The sequence below is a fragment of the Perognathus longimembris genome, chromosome 18 (assembly GCF_023159225.1).
Source record: "Perognathus longimembris pacificus isolate PPM17 chromosome 18, ASM2315922v1, whole genome shotgun sequence".
NCBI lineage: Eukaryota > Metazoa > Chordata > Mammalia > Rodentia > Heteromyidae > Perognathus > Perognathus longimembris.
Window position 1 is genome coordinate 39,428,549 of NC_063178.1, and position 16,968 is coordinate 39,445,516.

Here is a 16,968-nt window from a genome sequence, read left to right on the forward strand (position 1 = left end):
ATTTGTTAAATATCTCAATAATCCGTCAGGCAGCAATGGCTCATGCCTATAATCCTAGCTACTTAGGAGGCTGAGATCTGAGGATCAAGGTTCAAAGCCAGTCTGAGCAGGAAACTCTGTGAAACTCTTATCTCCAATTAACCACCAGAAAAACAAACCAGAAGTGGGGCTGTGGCTCAGATGGTAGAGTGCTAGCCTTGAGCTGAAAAGAGCTGAGGGACAGTGCCCAGGCCCAGTTCAAGCCCCATGACCCAGAAAACAAAATACAAAAAACAAAAAACAACCCATCTCAATAATCTTATAATGATTATGAGCTTAAAATGGTACTTTTTGCTCAGATTTAAGGGTGCCAACTTTTACTTTTTTTTTTTTTTTTGGCCAGTCGTGGGGCTTGAACTCAGGGCCTGAGCACTGTCTTGGCTTCTTTTTGCTCAAGGCTAGCACTCTACCACTTGAGCCCCGGTGCCATCTTCTGGCTTTTTCTACATATGTGGTACTGAGGAATCAACCCTAGCACTTCATGTATACAAGGCGAGCACTTTACCACCAGCCATATTCCCAGCACCCAATTTTTATTTTAATAAATACATTCTGCGCTGAAAATGCATGCACACGTATGCACAATGGCACAATGGCCCGGGAGCTTGAACTCAGGGAGTGGGTGCTGCCCCTGAGATTCTTTTACTCAAAGAAAGCTAGCACTTCCGGTTTTTTTTCTAAATAGTTTATTGGGAATAAGACTCCCATGCACTTTGTTGCCTAGACTGGCTTCAAACTGCAGTCCTCAGATCTCAGCCTCCTGTGTAGCTAGGGCTATTGGCATGAGCTACCAGTGCTTAGTGAGAAATATAACTTTTGCAGGGCTGGAGTTGTAGCTCAGTGGTAGAGCTTTTGCCTAGCTCATGAAAGACCCAGTGTAACAAACACACAAAAAACAACAAAAAAACCCAACTTTTAATGTATAAGTGTTTTAGTGTTAAATTGAAATCCTAACTTTTATTTTAAAATGTAGATCCTAGAAAATTTTAAATTATATTGTATAGCTTTCATTATTTATTTGCTTTGGTTAGTTGATTGATCTGGTGCTGGGGTCTAACCCAGAGCTTTGTGTATCCTAGATAGGTAGACAGATACACTATCATCAAGCTTCATCCCTAGCCCCTTGCATTACATTTCAATGGGCTGGCACTGAATTAGAGTTGATATCAGTATGTAATGCGTCAATTGCTCCTGTATTAGGCCATTTAGAGCCCTTTGAGCCAATGTTGGTTGTTTCTGAGTTCTCACCGTATAGACCACTCTTCCTGCCTAAGTTTCTTGAGTGCTGAGATTATAGGTGCAGACCCCATTCCTGGCTAACAATTGGATTTAGATAATTCTTTTTTTTTGGTAATATTTTCCTTTTTCAGTACAGTAAAATTAGAGACATGGTATGCATATGATGTTAGCTATTCCCATTTTTTTTCCTACTGATGGTACAGAATCAGTTTGGTGTTCTTACAGTGTATATTTATTTACATTTCCTTCTTTCCCATATTGGATTTTGTCTCTCTTTACCGAAGTATATAATTATATCTTAATATTGAAGGTATGCTTTTTGATTGTTGATATTATATGTTTGTTTCCTGCTGTACTATGGACAGTGTCTGTACATCATAGACCTTCAGTGAATGGATTAAGAAATATTATCTCACTAAAAGCATAAGGTTTGAAATATATGAGATACCTAATTAATTCTTTAACTTTATCCTCTTCTTTAACACTAATTTCATTATGCAATACGTTTTCCTTTTCTATTTGTAACCATTTGTCTTTGATAAGTTTTTGCCTTTTGGAGGAAATGGAAGCTAGCTCCTTTCCCTAATTGTGCTATTCAGTATTTTTCTACTTATTTCATCACTTATGTCATTTTTTTGTTCTGTTTTGGTTTTTTTGGCCAGTCCTGGGGCTTGGACTCAGGGTCTGAGCACTGTCCCTGGCTTCTTTTTGCTCAAGGCTAGCACTCTGCCACTTGAGTCACAGCGCCACTTCTGGCCATTTTCTGTATATGTGGTGCTGGGGAATTGAACCCAGGGCCTCATGTATATGAGGCAGGCACTCTTGCCACTAGGCCATATCCCCAGCCCCTGTCATTTTTTTTTTGTAAACTTAATTTTAATTATACATTCATGCTGTGGTGACAACAACTTTCACATTATTTGTAGGACTAATTTTCTCAATTTAAAGGGCACAGTCACGAAGACACATTAACATTTACATCAACAAACAAATGTAGAAATAGGACCCATCTGAAATCTTAAACAGAAAACATTTGAATATGGATGACTCAGAACATATTTTTGTCCTGACAAGTACTTTCACTTTTCACTAACTGTCTCACTATGATGGCACTTTTAGGGTCTCAGTGAATTCTTAATATCTATTCAATCTGTAACAAATGAAATCAAGCATTCACATAACTGCAAAACTGAACATCTCAGGTTTTTACAAACATTTCAGTTTTTAAAAGTAAATTCTATTATAAGTCCTACCTTAGTATTTCAGTTAGCCCTGTGAAAATCACAGCCTTTTCTTCCTGCTCATTGACCATTCAGTAATTCAGCTATTTTATATGAGATACATGGGAATTTAACCAACTATTATTAAACTGAGCAAAAGCCAGCCAATCATAGTGCTAAAATATTATCAAAGTGACTGGTTTCTGCAATGGGAATTTTTAGTTTAAAAAAAGAGCGCATATATAAATAAAATGGAGCGATGTAAAATTGGTTTGCCTTTAAAAGTTTAGTTACTCTTGTAGATTTGTGCACTTATTTTTAAGCATCTGGTCTGCAAGGATCCTTTATTCTGAATATGAATATTTGGAATGTTTATATTCATCAAAATATAATTCTGGGAAGAAACCAACACATTTGCATTTTCTGTATTGTTTTATAAATTTAGGTCCTCGATCTTAAGACATCTTATTTTTTCAGTCCTAAGGCAGCACATTACTTCCTAGCTTATTTCATGACCTTCAAAGCTAATTATTAATTAGCCAAAAAAGCAACTGATTCCTGTTTATACTCCCACAGTTATGTTTCAAGGTTGGTTGGAATCCATTAGATCTTGGTTTCTCAAAATGTACTTATCTAGGTCAAGAAAAAAAGGGGCAGAAGGCAACTTCACCCAAATCATGTAGCAGTGTTAAACAAATTCAGCTTTTGAACCAACATTAAATCATTTGTGTCTCCAAACTTTCCCTTTGTAACTTTTCTTATAGTTATGTCACTTTGCATTTTGGCCAAAGAGAGCTATTTTCTTTTAGCAGACAAAGATCATCTTCTGAAGAAACACTATTTTATATCTGTGGAGTTGTCTCCATTTCAGTAGAGCACTAACAAATCATTATGTATGTATTTTGCTTATGTTGGCCTCTTAAAGGCAACTACATTGCTCTGAGTATGTTTTTATTCACCATATATAATTATAGTCAACTAATTGTTTTTAAACTGGCTTATGCCCACGATTCAAGAAGCCTAACAACAATCAATTAACTGACAAAAATGAAGCCATAGTTCTTAAGTGTAATATTTTAAAACCAACTTTATATTATTACTTGTTCTTGAGCATTTGTAAGTAAAATACTTTGACTAGGAAAAAAAAACAAACAGTTGGTAACACATCAAGAATAGATCCATGAATGTCAAAGTAACTAAATACTGTTAAGCCATCAAAATTAGTTTAGATTGTTACTCAAAAAGTTAGCTATTTCCAACAATTTTATTTTCCCTTTAAAGACTATATTATTTTTTTTTCATTTTTAAGGGTCATATTTTCTCTTAGGATTATCATAAACCATCCTTATAGCTCTCAAGTGAATCCTAACCTAGCCCAATGCTCATATTCACAAGAAAGGGATACACATTAGGTTGTTTTAGGAATGTGCGCTTCTCCCACCCCAAACTGACAATGCACTACAAATTATACCACACATTTTGTTATATGAATTTGTAACAAAGTGCTCATGCTTTCCCATTAAACAAAGTACAGTAATATGCTGTAGTCTTAAAACACTTCATGAACCCTGAAGTGATTCTCTATGGAAGGAGCTTTCTTTGCAAAGTGAATCTGGCTAGTCACCTGCACACCAAAATTTCTAAGTATCTGAACAAATTTCTTATGCTCTTTTCCAATCCAAGATCTCATTGGATCACTTACTTGGTAAGATCTTACATGGGTGTGAACAGTAATTCCAGTTTGTGCAAGTTCTTTTAAGACTTCTGGATATGTAACCCAAGTATTGCATCCTCCAGAATGACCACCATCCAACCAATACATTGTTTTTATGCTTTTGATGAAAGCATCTATGTTCTTGTCTTTCTTGGCTTCTTTTAATTCAAAAAGTAACTGACTCAAAACAGCACAACCTTTACTGATTCCAATCAGAGTGAAAGATGCACCTTTTAGTGATGGTGTAGAACCACTCTCACTCATGGTTGATTCATCAAATCTTTTACAGGTCTTCTCTTTTTATACCTGGCAACCATTACGAGAAGAATTTGATCTATAGTCAGATGCTTTGGAGTCCTTATTCCAAACATTCGCATTCTTCAGCAAACCATTCTGACTTAAGTTAAAAGCATTAACTAACAACATATAAAGGTGCTTAAAAGCTCCAAAGTCAGTATTATGTTCTGGGGTACCAAACATGTTGCTTTTCACAAAGTTGTCATAGCAGCTGAATTTGTGCAAATGCATCTGGGAGCACTTTATCACCCAAATATAACTATTGGGGAACCGATGAGCTAAAATGGTGGCAACGTTTTCTAGACTCCAACTTTCCCACTGATAATTCTCAGGATGACGAGTCATAATTTCATGGTAATTCTGCACATCCCCGGGGAAATAGAGGACTTGATGCTGGGGCTCCTGGGCGGCCAGGTCCACGGGGAGGCCCCGCGGCTCCAGTCTCTCCCCCGCCGCGGGCGGCAGCAGCAGCAGGTCGTTGACGCGCTGCGGGTCAGATCCGAACACCGAAGACACCGCAGGCACCGCGGGCGGCGGTCCACCGCCGTCGGGGCGCACCCCGCCCCGCCGCTGCCCCCGGGTTCATGGGTTGGGCTTGCCGGCAGAACAAGGTGTTTCGGGTCCCAAACCGGTGCAGCAGGAGCACCAGCGGCGGGGACCGCAGGAGACCTAAGCGACACAAGGGTGTCCGCAGCCAGAGCGGCTCGGAGAAGGTAGGGGCGGAGGGTGGGAGTCGGCCTGCAGCCTAAAGGCCCGCGGAAATGGCCAGGGCGGGAGCCGGCGCCTGGGGACTGCCGCACCACGGATCAACGTCCTCGCGCCACTTACGTCATTTTTTAAGGGTTAGTTTCAGATGGATTTTTTTTACAATATGAAATGTGGGTCTCAGTTCATTCATAAGCTGGTATTGATTTTCTCACAGTGCTCACTGACTCACATATCTAAACACTGCCATGTTATGTATGTGCTCACGTAGTACCTCAACTAGCTTGGATATATTAAATTTTTTTCAGTTGGTTCATTTCCAGTGTTTATAACTCACCTTGTAGAGTGTTGATTTTGGTAGTATATAAGTATTTTTACCTTTAAGCAGGCTCTTTTTTTTTCCTCCTGATGTGCTGGGTCTTAAAAGCCCTTCTAGGGAGGCTAGAAGGAAAGAGAAGTTAAAGTTAGGAAGCACATAGTTACAAATACAAGACATCTGTGCAGTTACTGGCAGGTTGATAGATGCTTTAATGTTATGTTTAAACATGAGTCTTTAATACATCTCTAGCGTCTGCTCATCTTTGGTTTACAAACAATTTAGGATGGGCATTTTTGCAATTAAGTAAAATGCTTTTACATTCTACTGTGTTAAGTGCAGAACTGTGGTAGACTTTGCAAATTTCCATTTGCTTATAATGAGGCGAGTTAGGAAAATCAGTTAAAATTTATTTTATTCCAGTACTTCCTCTGGTGAAGAGAAGGAAGCTCTTTATGAAGGTATATGTTGGATAATTAGAATTTATTTGCTTTTTTTTTTGGTCAGTTGTGGGGCCTGGGTGGTCTGGGCGTAGCTACCCCTGAGCTCTTCAGCTCAAAGCTAGCACTCTACCACTTGAGACACAGTGCCACTTTTGGTTTTTTTTGGTGATAAATTGGAGATAGAAGTTTCATGGACTTTCCTGCCAATGCTGGCTTTGAACTGCAATCCTCAGATCTCAGCCTCCAGAGCAGCAAGGACAATAGGCATGAGCCACAGTGCCCAGCTTTCCTTCTTTTTTGAAAAGCATATGCATAGTAATTTAGAGCAACTTAAGCATGGACTCAAATATGTACTTCCATCTAATACCTATTTGACTCCATTTCTTCCAGCTGTAAAAGAGGAGTAATATACAGGGTTGGTACAAGGGTCACCAAGTTAATGTCTATAAAGCAGTTAAGACAGTGTCGGATACAGTAACTGCTATGTTGGTTTGTTTTGAAGTAATAGCTGCAAAACCAGGTGTGATGGTCGACTCAGGAAGCTGAGACAGAAAGAGTTCAAGGACAGCCTAGGGTAAGTAGATTCTTTGTTGTTTTTTTTCCCTTCAGTCATGTGGCTTGAACTTTGAGCCTGAGTGCTGTCCCTGAGCTCTTTGGCTCAAGGCTAGTGCTCTTTCATTTGAGCCACAGTGCCACTTCTGGTTTTCTCATAGTTAATTGGAGATAAGAGTCTCACAGACTTTCGTGCCCAGGCTGGCTTTGAACTGCAATCCTCAGATATCAGCTACGTGAGTAGCTAGGATTACAGGCATGAGCCATCAGCACCCAGCTGTTTGTTTGTTTTTTTAAAGAAACTGGCACAAATTTTCTTCTCATATTCAAATAAACAGTTTGCTATTATACATACATGCTAGTCATGAGCTTTGACTATGAAATTGCCCTTGCTTCCTCTCTTTCTGTCCAGTGTCCCAGGGAAAGTTGGATAGAGGCAGCCTCAGGTCAACAAAGTAGAACTGAAACACCAAAGCTAAATAGCAGTTCATTTTGCAATAATACTAGAATACATATTCTAATATTTTATAATAAAGCTATTGGGGAAAACTTGGTAAGTTTCTAGTAGGTGTTGTTTTTTCCATTCCCCTTGTAGTATTGGTGTTTCAACCCAATTGACTCACACATGTTAGGCAAGTGCTCTAAGTTACACCCCTGCCCCAGTTCATGCTCTAGGAACCATAGTCCTAATCTTATTCTTGTTATGGGGCTAAGGAATATTACAGAGTATGAAGGAAGGGATTCCCTGTCCCTCAAAGAGTTCACTGTTCAGAGACAGTCTCAAGCAAAAAGATGGATTTATTGGGGAAGCATAAAGCGAACTAACCGGCCAGGGACGCAGCACAGACTTGGGAGATGCCACCGTGACCCCGAGCAGTCCTCTAATTGGTGTTTGTAAAGGTAAAAGCGTAGCGCAGATGTAGGGGCTTGATGCAGGGTTACAGCAAACTACAAGTGAAGCTCGCATGGTATAGATGTAGGAGGTTGATGCAGGGTGTAGAGCAAATAACAAGCAAGCCATTTGCAGAAGCAGAATTTGGGGTCAGGTTGACCTAATAAGATGGAGTCAGGTCTATCCCCCCCAACATTCCCTACCATGTTTCCCTAATCATGATGGAGTCAGCTCTACAATTCTCTTACTAGTGGAGGAGTGTATCCATGTAATCCAGAAAGAGAAAAATGAACTAATTATTTATTATACTCAATAAGAAAAAAAAAAAACTAGAATGTCTTAACAGAAGTGAATGGTTAAGATCGTGATTAGTGATTCGGTATTAAAATGCTAACTACACATACATAGTGTGCAGAGCCACATAAAATTATTTCCATTGACTCTGTACTGTGCAAGGAGTCAGGGATGCAGATGAGTAGGACAGCTTTCCCTCCAAGTGTTCTTGCTGGAAGTATCCTGTTGCAGAGTTATAGGGGTGAGAAGACCCAATGGGAAGGGGAACGAGGTGACCCTAGAGATGGGCCAGTTAGATGAAAGAGGAAGTAGTTGAGATGGGCTGTACGGTTTATCAGGGGAGCTCAGGGTAGTATTGTTAGTATGTATGAAGTGTTTTCACAGTATTTTTCATTATCCCTTTAATTCTTTTCAATACTGTGTGCCAGGTACATGCACCAAGTAGTTGTGAATGAACTGAAGCTTCAGTAGCTGAAGGCTGATGGCAGAATGAGCATTCAGACCCTGTCTATCTTTTGAAATCTGCACACTTCACTTTTGTCTCCAGCTAAGGGAGAATTCTACCTACAGACATAGTACTATGTAGTTTAATCCAAAGAGATAATGGGTTTTTGAAGTATAAGAATTCTTTTGAATTTTTGTCTATTTGTTTTGTTATCTAATATTTGCATTTGAGAGTTTGTACTAGCAGCAAAATATATGGTGGGTTGTTGTTATTTTGTGCCAGTTCTGGGGCTTGAACTCAAGGCTCTGGCCGCTGTCCCTGAGCTTTTGTGCTCAAGACTAGCATTTTGCCACTTAAGCCACAACTCCACTTCTGGCCTTTTTGGTGGTTAATTGGAGGTAGAAATCTAATTGGAGATAGGAACTTTCCTGCCTGGGTTGGCTTTGAACTGCAATCCTGACTCCTGACTAGCTAGGATTACAGGTATGAGCCACCAGCACTTAACTATCTGGTGATTATTGAGAAATCTGTGTTTGAAGGACCTGGGAGCAGAAATGGAACAGGACTGTTCGCTTTAAAGAAAGGATCTTGTATCAGATGCTCACTTCTTCATCAAGGATTGCATTTTCCTGAAGCAGGCCAGACTGCTGATTTGGGACACTATGGGAAATAATTACAGAAACATGGTATGACTTGCAAATGGGATGTTCTTGCCTATTGTGGGTGTTACATTCCAGAGCACCAAAAAATCTGCGAAGTAGCAATAAATGGACTGCAATATAGCAAGGGACAACTATCTAACACTGCTGCTTTGCAGATTTTCACCTATTGCGGGGATCTCTGGAACGTAGCTCCCGTGGTAGGTGAGAGATCACTATTTACCTACTTAAAAATAAAGCCACAATACAATGAAGCTGCTGTAAGTGAACTGTGATATATATAGTAAGGGAAAACTGTGTAAAGTCCATTAGTAAACTTTTTGCGAATGTTTACGGGGCATTTTGGAGATGACAAAAATGAAATTAGTGGCCAAGCACCAGTGGCTCATGCCTATAATATTAGCTACCCAGAAGGCTGAGAAGAGGATCGCAGTTTGAAGCCAGTCCAGGCAAGAAAGTCTGTGAGACTCTATCTAACTTTTGAGCTTTGTTCACTAGGAAAGGAAAAAAAAACTAGTACAACTAAATCACTTTTGAAAAAAAATAAAATTCCAAGTATCATACTACCTGATTTTGAGATTTAATTTATAGCTTGGGAACCAAGTCAGCAGTGCCAGTATACTCATGGAGAGATAGATCAATGGAGTAGACTCTAGACACAGACTCACACAGGTTTGTCCAACTTTTTCACATATACACAAAAGCAATTCGATGGAAAATTGAGGCATTTTATTATTTTTTTGGGGGGGTCAGTACTAGAGTTTGAACTCAAAGCCTTGAGCTTGTGAGGCAAACCCTGTTCCACTGGAACTGTGCCTCCATGCCAATGTCTTCTTAATAAATTAGGTTAGGACAATTGGATAAGCATAAGCAATGAAACAAAACTTTTACCTAAACTCCACTCCTAATTTTTCTGGATTACAGAAAAATTAACTGGAAATTTATGATAGATGTAAATGTAAACTGTCAAACTATAAAACTTTTGGAAGAAAACATGTAAGGAAAACCTTCTTGATGTAGGTATAGAGAAGTACTCTTAGACAGGATGCTTATCACATAATCCATAAAATGAACAAAATAAATAAATTAGACTTCATCAGAATTACCTTTTCCAGGCATGGTGACAATCTCAGCTATGCAGGAAGGAAAGATGGATTGATCATGGTTCAAGGTCAACTCAGACAAAAATATCAGTAAGCCTTGTCTCAAATAGAAGACTGGGTGTAGTAGCACAGGCCTGTAATCCCAACTGTGAATGAGGCATAAATAAGAGAATCAAAAGTTGAGGCTGGTGCTTGGAGAAAAACCTTGTCTAAAAATATCTATTAAAGAAAAAGGGGTGGGTTCATGGTCAAGTGTTAGAGCATCTATCTAGAAAGCTCAATTAAATTCAAACCCCTGTAACATACATACACACACACACACACACACACACACACACACACACAGAGTAAAAATAAAATAAATCGCTATAAACTTTTACTCTATCAGTGGCTCTATTAAGAGAGCAAAAACTTGGAAGAAAATATTTGCAAATCTCTTAGCTGATAAATGACTTGAATCCAGTAGACATAAAGGACTATGTGAATTCAATGCTGAAAATCCTGTTAGGAAATATATAAAAGACTCAAAAGTTGCACGTGGTGGCTTACTCTTACATCCTAGCTACTTGGAAGGTAGAGAGGCTAGAGTTGAGGCCAACCTGAACAAAAAATTGTGGAGACCCCTTTCAACCAACGGGGCTTGGGTGGAGCATGCCTGTCATCCCAACTATGTGAGAGGCCTTGGGTAGGAAGGTATGGTCTGATCCTGAAGTCAGCCTTGGGTAGGAAGGTATGGTCTGATCCTGAAGCCAGCCCAGGGAAGATACGTGAGATTTTAACCACAAAATAACTAAAGCAAAAAAATATAGAGAAGAAGATTTGCCAAAAAGAGTGTGTGAAAGAAAGGAACCACAGAAGTCAAATAGCATTCCTTTAGAGCAGCACAAATACACCAGTCCTGTTAAAAAGAAATTAAAAGAAAACTGATGTCACAACCAAGTGTTGACAAGGGTGTAGAAAAACTATGTTCATTCCTAGTAGGATATAAAATGATACTATGGGAAAGCAATTTTATTACAACTAATGTTTGAATCATAAAAAATATTAAACTACTTTCTAAACTTCTGTGCTGTCAAAAGTTAAAACTCTTCCAATATACGTTTGTAGTGGATGTATTTTCTGATTCAGATAATGGCTCTAACAGTGCTTTTTGAATCTCATTGATGTACAGAGCAGATTTCTACATTTTAAAATCCACTAGGGGGCTGGGGATATGGCCTAGTGGCAAGAGTGCTTGCCTCCCATACATGAAGCCCTGGGTTCGATTCCCCAGCACCACATATAAAGAAAACGGCCAGAAGTGGTGCTGTGAGTCAAGTGTCAGAGTGCTAGCCTTGAGCACAAAGAAGCCAGGGACAGTGCTCAGGCCCTGAGTCCAAGACCCATGACTGGCAAAAAAAAAAAAAAAAAAAAAAAAAAAAAAAAAAGATAAATAAAATAAAATCCACTGGGCTGGGTTAGTAGCCTAGTGTAAAATGATTGTATACTAAATGCAAAGGTCTGGTTCAATCCCTAGTTGTGAATGAAGAAAGGGGAAAGAAAGAGATAGGGAGAGATGGAGAGATGGAGAGACAGAGAGAGAGAGAGAGAGAGAGAGAGAGAGAGAGAGAATGAACCAATAAAGCAGGAGAGAAAGCAGTAGAATCCACCATGCCTTCTGAGAGATGAGTATGGCCAGTTCAGACCACAGGCTCCTGGATCAACTTAAATATTTGAGCATTAGCTTTCTTTGTGAAGATATTCTCAAAATGAAGTTGCAGACTTTTATTCAAATCAACATTGGTGCATGAAGATTTGCAAGATTTAGTGAAAGGGGAAAATATTTTAAACCTTAATTAAGTGAAATATTTCCTCATTAGTAGACCTATATTACAAAAAGCAAACTATTGCTATAACCTGAATTTTATGAAATGTTTCATAGTGATCTATTTTACTTTATCATCAAAATACCTGTATAATATCCTTGATTTTTTGGTCTCTTGGTCCACAAAAGTCTAAAAATATTTATTATCTAATCCTTTACAGAAAATGTCAATCCCTAGCTTAAAGCACAGATCTTCAAGCATTCAAAATTTTACTTTGTGTCCCCTGTAGTTACATCCCATAAATTTTGATGTATTCTAGTTTCATAACATTTAGCTAAAAACATTTTCTAATTTCCATGTCATGTCTTCTTTAAGTCATATTATTTAGAAATTGGTAGAGCTAGCCAATGAGCAAAAGTGTTAGTTAGGTACTGAGTTTGAGTCCTGATCTTGGCCCAAAACAGTGTGTTAGATGACTTTTAAACATGTAGAAAATCTTTGTGACCTTTTATTCAGAGTCCTAATTAAGTTCCAAAGTGTCAGTCTAGAAATGTGTTGAAGTTTGCTTTCTATCAGCATGTAGCATATCTTGGCAGCTATGCATTGAACACTTGAAGAAGTGTCTTCTGAGCTTGGGGTATGCAGTTCACAATGGTCCTGTAATTTTTTGTACCTACTCTGTAGAATCCCAGTATCAGCTAAGATCTAGTAAGTGTCTTGTACTTTTTTTGTATATCTTTCTTTATGGATCCAATATTTTGTTTTTTCTTTTTTCTGTGATTATGAGCAGATTAAAGGTAAGAAGAAGTTATGTTGAATTCTGGTCTCAGCAGTCTCTCTACTTCACTATTTTGTACTGTACTCCCTAGCAATTAAATTATGTCAACTTATACATGAGAATTAATATAAGAGGGAAATCTTTTCCTAGCACTGCTTTTTCTAGTCAGTGCTGTTTCCTCTTGAAACCTACCTTGTTTGTAATGGAAGGAACGAGTGTGAACACAGAGCAGTGTACTCTCAGATCCTCTCAGGTGTTTCTGAAGTTGCATAACTGCTGTGAACCAAAGTTTTTGTTCAATGGATGCAGCAAGCAGGCCGGGGACCATGTGCACACTTTCTACCCTTACAGTTGTTGTGGAAAGACAATAGTCTATAAAAATAGAGACTCAGCTGAGCACCAGTGGCTCAGGCCTGTAATTCTAGCTATTAAAGTGGCTGAGATGTGAAGATTGTGGTTCAAAGCCAGCCTGGTTTCCAGTTAACCACCAAAAAGCCAGAAGTGTGCTATGGCTCAAGTTCTTGCCTTGAGCAAAAGGAGCTCAGCAACAGCACCCCTGCCCAGAGTTCAAGCCGCAGGACTGGCAAAAGCAAACAAACAAACATTAGGTTATACAACACCAAGAGAGAACCTAATGGCCTCCTGACCATTGTTGGGATTTCTCAGTTTGGGTGAGGTAATGTGTGGTTGTGCTGTTGTCACTTGGACTTGCTCTTCTGTATATGTAATATTTGTTAAGTGCTCATGTCTCTTTCCCTTTCTCTGGAGAAGCTGGATTGCCAGGGATGCCTTGGAAACAGCAGCCCGAGCTGAGGGTATTTCCCTGGATGTGTCTATACATTCTCAGCTCAGAATTCTGGATGATGAACATCCCAAGGGGAAGTACTTTGAAGCCAATCTGGACCACTTCCAAGTAAGAAGCTCTAAAGGTTAATGAGTCATCAGCCAAGCACCAAAAGCATTTTTGAAAATTTGGACTAAGATGAGGCAGTTGGGGAGATGTACTTTTAATCAAGAGAACTGTTTACTGAAGTGTATTTTAAATATTGTCTTCTTGGTGTATGTTGAAGCTTTGTGACTTGTTTCTCTTTACAGACACCAACACCTGGTGGACAACGCTGGCCTCTTTTCCTGTATGACATTTTCATGGCTTTCTCCTCTGTCCCGGGTGGCCCACAAGAACAGGGAGCTCTTAATGGAAGATGTATGTCCTTTGTCCAAATATGAGTCTTCTGATGTGAACTGCAGAAGGTAGGCATCTCTGGTCCATCATGGTTTCCACATACTGGATGCTAGGCCTAAGATAGGAGGGTGTGACTTCTGCAGCTGTCCTTGGGTGGGGCGGTCTCCTAGGGGTGGCTTCCCATTTGCTCTTCTGCTTTATTTCCTATTTCACTCTAATCCTACTTTTTTTTTTTTTTTGGCCAGTCCTGGGGCTTGGATTCAGGGCCTGAGCACTGTCCCTGGCTTCTTCCCGCTCAAGGCTAGCACTCTACCACTTGAGCCACAGCGCCACTTCTGGCCATTTTCTGTATATGTGGTGCTGGGGAATCGAACCCAGGGCCTCATGTATATGAGGCAGGCACTCTTGCCACTAGGCCATATCGCCAGCCCCTCACTCTAATCCTATTTTAAGCATGGGCTTTCTCTCTCTCTCTCTCTCTCTCTCTCTCTCTCTCTCTCTCTCTCTCTCTCTCTCTCTCTCTCTCTCTCTCTCTTTCAGCCCTGCTTCTCTTCCTGAGTCTGAAGGGAGATTATGTGGCTGCCTTTAAAATCTAGTTTGCTACTTTGCTTTTTACCACAGGATCCTTCAGAAAGGCTGGGGCCCTGACAAAGGAAGTTATCCCTAGACTTTATTCAGGGGTAGGCCTTTTGGGAGTGGAAGGAAGGGCTCTTGTTCTCATCATTTTCTGTACCTTGGAATGCTCCCTATCTGGAATAAATAGGCACATACACAGGAAGGGACTTTTTCTCTAGAAGGTAAATACTATGTGTATAATTTTAAAGGAGAGACTTGTATGTGCTATTTCAGAGCCTGCAGACAAAGAAACTATGGGAGGGAAGCTAGGGTGTGTCTTTTTCTCTGAGGAGATGTGTAACAGGAAGATATATGCCTCTCAGCTACATCCTGCTCTTCTCCTTTATCTTCTGCTTTCTCAGTTCCTTGCTCTTTATTGGATGTCCCAACACAGTCACCAGCATTCTACAGAAAACCATTTTTGGAGTTGCATTCACTGTAACTGTTTGCACTGTTTTGGCAAAAACTGTAACTGTGGTTCTGGCCTTCAAAGTCACTTCTCCAGGGGGAAGGATGAGGTGGCTGCTGGTATCAGGGGATCCTAACTTCATCATTCCCATCTGCATCCTGATCCAGGTGATGCTCTGTGGACTCTGGCTGGGAGCCTCTCCTCCCTTCATTGACACAGATGCACACTGAATATGGCCACCTCATCATCCTGTAATCCAATAATGTGGTCCAGCTTAATGGGTAGCGGCTTATCAGGACCCAGGCCACATACCCCATAGAGACTCAGCTATGGGTACTCCATTATTTGTTCAACATTGTGCCTCTGACTGAAGTCCACAGTCAGCAATTGGGAAAGTAGGTGAAGTCCTTTTGCAGATAGGTATAGTGGAGAGCTGTACTTGGCCTCTATGACTAGGACCTATATGTCAGCAAACTTCCTCCCCTCAAATGGGAACTTTCCTGTTGCCATCACATACAAAATGATGCGTAAGTTCCAAATGTCCATCTTGTAGGCATAATACATTTGGTGTAGGAACATTTCTGGGGGTCAGAATATCAAGGCTCCACAAGCTCCCTTTATCAACTGCCCCCAGGTCATACTGACACTCTCCCTGAAATCATTGACCTTGGCATCCAACAGGATGTTTTGGGGCTTGAGGTCTTGGTGTGCAATTCTGTTCTTGTGAAGGCAGTGCATGGCACTCATGATCTGAACAGCCTCCTGGTTTCATGCTCGATTATGCAGCTGCAGCAGGCTTTGTGGCTCCACCCCATGAGGTATCCCCTCATGGCCAGCTCCCTGATGAGATATAGACAGTTTTTATCCTCCATGATCTTGAAAAATCGGATGATGTGTGGCTGATGTATGCTCTTCACAATGTCCACATCGTTTTCTATGGCATGGCTCTTCAGGTCTTTCTCCAGGAGAACTTTCATGGCCAGCCTTGTGTCTGTGAGGCAGTGATGGGAAACCTTCACATATCCAAAGCTACCATGGCCGATGGTCTCCTTCAGTTGATACTATCCGATGATGGTGATCTCCTTCTCCCCTTCCAAGGAAGAAATAAAGGAAACTTTATTGTATTTTGACATCTTTCCAATGGGATAGCAAGTATGCAATCTTAAAATTATCTCGAATGTTCTAAATGAAGATGACACATAGGAAATCTTAACCCAAATGAGCTAAACTAAAAAACAAATAATTAAATGCAAACACCAGAATCATGAAAAGAAATACCCAAACACAAACCACACCAATACAGCTCCTCCCACACCACCACCCCACACACAAAGAAAGCCTTAGAGTCATTCGAAGTTAGTCCAGCGGACACCAAGAAAAGCTCCCAGTGCTGTAACTGACAAAAGTGGAGAGTAGCTTCTTATATACTCTACTGGGGATGCTTCACAAAGCCTGAGGACATCAGGGAGCAAATGGACCAATCACAAGTGGGACCAGTGACCTTAGTGAGGAATGGACCAATTGGGGCTCAGCAGGCACCCTCTGATAGGTATGCTCTTGAGCCTGGAGGACTGTTTCCAGAAAGACTGGTACATGGGAAGATGCTACTGCTCCCATGGCATCCATGTGGGAACCATAAGAGGAGGACATTGGGCAGTGGCCCCTGACGTTTGTGGGGTGGGGGTACGGAGGGCAGGGTACCTTAAGTTTGCTTCTTGGGGAACATCAGCCAGTGTACTTTATTCTTGTACAGAAATTACAACACTGTTCTTGTCCCATAGCATCATCTATGTCTAATTGCAAAGGATCCCGAGAAATGGAGACTTTGCAATGATATGACTCAAATATTCTGTTTCTACTTGAAAAGGGAGAGCAGACCTCCAAGATTAAGTCATAGTTTTGTCCACATCTGCCATTCTAGTTTGTGTTTCCTGTTTTTACCATTTTCTCTGGTTCTTTGTCTTGTTTTTGCTTTTGATTAGTTTAATCATTTTTTCTTTTTTATAAATTTAATTTTATTGTGAAGGTGCTGTTTAGAGGGGTCAGTTACATATGTAAGGTAGTAAGTACATTTCTTGTCATACTTTTGACCACCTCCCTCATTCTTCTGCCATCTTCTCTCCTCTAAAATTTTCCCCTGCTTGAATTGTACTGTTAATTTGCGATGTTTTCTTGTACCACTGTTGCATTGGTTTTTCCTTTATCTTTTGTCTCACCATTTTGATGTTTCCCCTTCCCTTCTCTAATTCAGATAAACATA

General features: G+C 40.2%; 1 pseudogene; it reads right to left on the reverse strand.

Moving 5' to 3' along the window:
* Positions 1-4,047: 4,047 nt before the first annotated feature.
* LOC125366966 lies at positions 4,048-12,829 on the reverse strand (annotated as a pseudogene).
* Between the last annotated feature and the right edge of the window lie 4,139 nt (positions 12,830-16,968).